This window comes from Lactuca virosa, chromosome 1, assembly GCF_052849685.1.
Source record: "Lactuca virosa cultivar CGN04683 chromosome 1, Lactuca_virosa_CGN04683_v6, whole genome shotgun sequence".
NCBI lineage: Eukaryota > Viridiplantae > Streptophyta > Magnoliopsida > Asterales > Asteraceae > Lactuca > Lactuca virosa.
This window is the reverse complement of record NC_136426.1, coordinates 153,901,239-153,906,046: the sequence shown is the minus strand read 5'-3', so window position 1 is coordinate 153,906,046 and position 4,808 is coordinate 153,901,239. Positions and strand designations below refer to the sequence as shown.

Sequence of the window (4,808 nt, the reverse complement as noted above, 5' to 3'; positions counted from 1 at the left end):
ATATATCATAAAATATCTCATAACACAAAAGTAAAGGTACTTTGGGAAGTCACCGTTCGGGCTCTGGCTGATTCTACACACTTTCTCTTTCTCATTTTCTCTTAGAAACGCTTGCTCGTTTTTAGAAAAATCATTTCTTTTGATAATTCTTTCTCAAATCCTCAGTTTGAGTCCAGATTTACCCGAAGGTGCATCCGAATCCCTCAAACCAAGGCTCTGATACCAAGTTGTAACACCGAAAATTTTCAAACAGATTTTTCATTTTAAAATCGCATACTTTTCATAACATATTGTGTAGAAATCTCATTTATTCAAATTACAAAGCACAAATCCATTAATAATCCAGGATCCTCAAAATATAACTCTTTCTCTGGTGTGTACAATCAAGCCGGTGCCGTCCCGCGTTCCCGAGAAAACCTGAAACACATAACACATAACACGGTAAGCACGGAGCTTAGTGAGTTCCCCAAAATACCATATATAACACATATTAGTCACTCGAGGCTATAACTCTGTGGACCCTCTGGTCCTAACTCTGTGGACCCTCTGGTCCTAACTCTGTGAACCTTCCGGTTCTAACTCTGTAACTCTGGAACATACACAGCATAAATCACATAGAAATAATGCAGTGCATCACAATCACATAAGTAGCATACAAGATACTATGTCATATAACTCTAATTACCACTCTAGGTAAAGTATAGTGAGAAGACTCACCTCGGGTAACTCGGTAAATCTCGAACTCGGTAAAAATCTGGTATAGCCTCCGCCTAATCACATGGAATAAGTACTCTAATCAATACAACTCTCAAGGCTAGACTAATCCCTCTCTTAGCACTCTCAGAAGGGTAAAAGACCATTTTACCCCTCTCATGGCTCAAAGACCCAAACATTGACCAAACCCTAAAAGTCAACAAAAGTCAACTCTCCGGGTTACGCTGCGCGTACCAAACCTGTACGATGGGCGTACCCGGCAACCTCACAGAATCGGGGAACGCGACCCCCTACGCTGTGCGTACTGGGATTACGCCCCGCGTAAGTCCCAGTTTCATGCTCCTTTGCTTTTTGGGTCTTAAACGGTTAAGACACACGTCCAACTCCCAGATCTGACTACCCCTAAGCCTCTTAATCCATAAAGTTGGTGACTTTAAGCCTTTGCATGGCTGTAAGAGTCACCAACACCCAAATCATTCCACTTCTAACACTTTAAAGCCCAGAACTCAAACATGACTCCCTAATGACGACCAAGTTGGGATTTTTATGGATCTACAACACACATATCACTGAAATGGGACAGATCTAGGTCCATGGAGCCCCTTTTGCTCATAAAGTCTCCATCTTTGGAACTTAAACCCTAGAAATGGACCATGAAACACCAAGCCAAAATAAAGAGGAAAGTTCTGAGCTTTTTACCTCTAAGTGAAGCTCCTTCCTCTGAAGAACTCAGATCCAAGCTTGAACTCCAAACCCTAGCCTCCACAAACACCTCCCCTTCTTCTTCACTAACACACGAAGGCACTTTTAGCTCAAAACACTCACACACAAGCTTTAGTACGAAGGAATTGCTCTCTTAGGGTTTCTCTCTATGAAATGGTGGCTGAGGATAAGGCCATATCATTCCTTATATACTGCACAAGTCTCATTTAGGGTTTGCATCTGGACCAGTTAGGCCCAGCGTAACTTTGGAACGCCCAGCGTACCTTAAAGAGCCCGTGTCCATTTGAAGCGCATGAGTACGCGCAACGTACTCTCCAGTACGCCCAGCGTACTCATTTGCAACATTTTTTCACTCAGGGACCAATCTTGACAACTTGACAAAAGAGAAGGGTTAAATAGTTGTACCTGAATTTCGGGATGTTACATAACTTATATCATTTACCTTGGAATCAACATGAACATATAGTCATTCAACCATAGCAAGTTCAATCCGTTTTCTAAAAGTAAAAAATGAATTAGTTGTAAGTATCCATTACAGTAATGCTAGAAATTTCACGTTTTACATAAAGAGAAAAGAAGTTTGGCAGCTTTATAGAGCCTATATTATAGCTTCTACAACCATACCTAAATCTTATAAAGTGTGAGCTAAACATATTTTAGCCAAAGTTTCATCAAATGGTTTTAGATCTTTCAATATAATTACCATGAAAAAACATATGCTACACCTTGTATTCATTTTCTTAAAAAAATAGAAGAACCAGTTTTAATTTTATATACTATAAAAGATGTGTTTAACCACAAAAGCAAAAAAGCATTTGTAACTTCGAAACCAAATTCTATAATAGAGTTATACACCTTTGGACTTTAACTTCACTTATAAGATTCATAGAGTTTGCGATCGTCCACAAATTTAAAGAAATTTGACAAAAACATTAATAAAACTCATTGATGAGTGAAACAGAAAACTTTCAGGCCCATACATTTAGAGACAACATGATTTGTACAAACATCTTGATTTTCTCACAAATACTCTTATACTTGATTAGTTAATCTTGATAACTAATTGGGCTGGTATGCTAAGGGCAGGGGAATATGCAAATAGAAAATTCAAATACAAAGAAAATTGAGGGAAATTGATTTAGTTATATGATGGACGACTCTTAATCTTTGTTAACATAGCCATCTGTTAATATGAATCGTAATCATATCAAAACATCCTATAAACTATAATATTAACATTTTTAGATAAAAAACTGTCGGATGTTACCTTCCCGACTTCGTTATCCTTGAATCATTGTTGAGGGAGTCCCAAATCTTTGGTACTTTTAAGGTATTTCCAATAGACGTATCGAAAATAGTATCAAAATCTTGCATTTCCTTTGCTTCTTCCTCTAAAGTCGACCAAACATATCACCATAGGACTCTAGGTTTTCGTTTGTCACTTCTAACGTTTCTAGTTGCGATCGTGGTTCCTCCATTTGCAATTCAGACGCATCACATTAAACCCTGTACTTTACAGCGAAATCCCTAAAAGAGAAGATGAAAAACAAAAGAGAAACATAGACCATGAAAGCGAGAGAGATAAATATGGAGAAAATTTTGTGGATACAACACACTTATTGGGAGATAAATACGCTTTTTTGTTATGTTTGAATTTATGATAGACTAATCTCACGGCTGATTTATATAGGGGATTGCAAAGTCAATTTCAAATTCGAAAAACACGTAGAGAATTGTTCATAAAAGGGATAGCATTTCTAAATGAGCGACCAGTGGCAAATATTAAATACCAAGGCGTAGTAGGGCGACACGGACAATCAGAACTACTCGTTTATTAGATAGGGTAAATAGATCTTGATAAAGATATTATCAACTGCTCTGGTAGATCAACAAAACATATTGTATGTATTCAATACCCAACTAATAGATGAAATCACCAGGTCTACAAAGATAACAAATATAGATGTACAAGTAGGAGTGAGTGCAAATCGAAACATTAGAGTGAAATACGAATCGAGAGTTTGAGAACCGAAACTTCCCTTTTTGTAAGATTGATATCGCCATGAATGTTGATAAACCAATCAAACCTACAATCGAAAGCCCTCTAATCAATGAATACACTGGTGAAATAAGCATCTGCGAGGTCGAAGAAGAAGAGAACGATAGCCATAAAAATAATAATCATAACCCAAATAACCTTTCGAATTTACCTTTCAAAATTGGAGAAATAGTTGTGGATCAACGTTAGGGGTAACCCTGGTTCCAATAACAAAAGCAATCAATTTGGGAGGAGACGTAAATAATGAAAAGACCAAGAAGAGCATTAAAAAGGATGGAGGTGAGATTAAGGAGTCAACTTCGTTCCTCAAATCATGGGGTTTTCTTAATCAAGTCGCAAATATTCGATAGGATAGCTGATTTCTCGGGTAAAATTTGGAAATTGTTTTCAATTTTTTTCCATGAATAAGGATTTCATTGAGGGATACTATGAGCGGGAAAATAATTGGTGGAGGGTCTAGAAAGATTACACGTGGCAAAGTGGTTGTGTAAAAGAGAGTCATGTGGCTGTTTAGGGAGGTTTTTATTAAAAGTAGATCTCTATTCGTATATATCTAAGAAATGATATTATACGCATCATACTGAACAATTAAAGAATTCTCCCAATAAGTAGAGAAAAAAAAATATAAGTTCATTCTTAAGGAACTTGAGATCATTCTTAAAGAATATGAGTTCTTTAAGAGATTCTTTTAAAATTAAACATTATCAAATAATATGACTGCATCAATAATAATAATTTGCACAAAAAATAAAATATTCTAAAAGAATACACATGTATATATTATAAAATAACATTTCATTCTTTGAGAAACATATATTGCTATGTAATCAAGAATATATACTAAAACAATAAGAAACATTCTTATAACATAAAACAACAATTTTCACAACATAAAACAATAATGTGTATAATATTTTAAAGAATATACACAACCTTCTATACTACATTCTTTAAGAATTTGTTTGTAATATATATTATATGTTTTGTATAATATACAACATTTTTGAAGAATAAATAAATTACATTATATTATATACTGCATCCTTTAAGAATATGTTTGTCACAAGGGTAAATTGAAATATACAACCCTACATTCTTCTCCACTGTTTGTCGGCTTTCATCATCTTTAATCATCTTCAAACAACCAACACTACATACATTCTTGTTTCCCAAGAAATGCTTCAAACAACCTTCTTGCAATATGAAATTTGATCATATTCAATAGAATAATTACAACCTGAGCATCCCTATTGATGGCAGAATCTCCAGTCAAAAGACCAACATTGTCTTCACCAAATGCTTCATTGAAAAA

The 4,808-nt window shown here is 35.4% G+C and overlaps 1 long non-coding RNA gene across 3 annotated transcripts; it reads right to left on the bottom strand.

Moving 5' to 3' along the window:
• Positions 1-276: 276 nt before the first annotated feature.
• LOC145107126 (uncharacterized) lies at positions 277-3,923 on the bottom strand. 3 transcript variants are annotated; one of them, XR_013707736.1, is made up of 6 exons: positions 3,648-3,923; positions 2,705-3,524; positions 1,843-1,934; positions 1,414-1,502; positions 718-770; positions 277-417 (listed from the first exon to the last, which is right to left on the bottom strand). It is a non-coding gene; the product is annotated as an uncharacterized LOC145107126 (long non-coding RNA). The 3 variants fall into 3 exon arrangements; XR_013707735.1 differs by having other exon boundaries at positions 1,414-1,810; positions 1,880-1,934; XR_013707738.1 differs by having other exon boundaries at positions 1,880-1,934.
• Between the last annotated feature and the right edge of the window lie 885 nt (positions 3,924-4,808).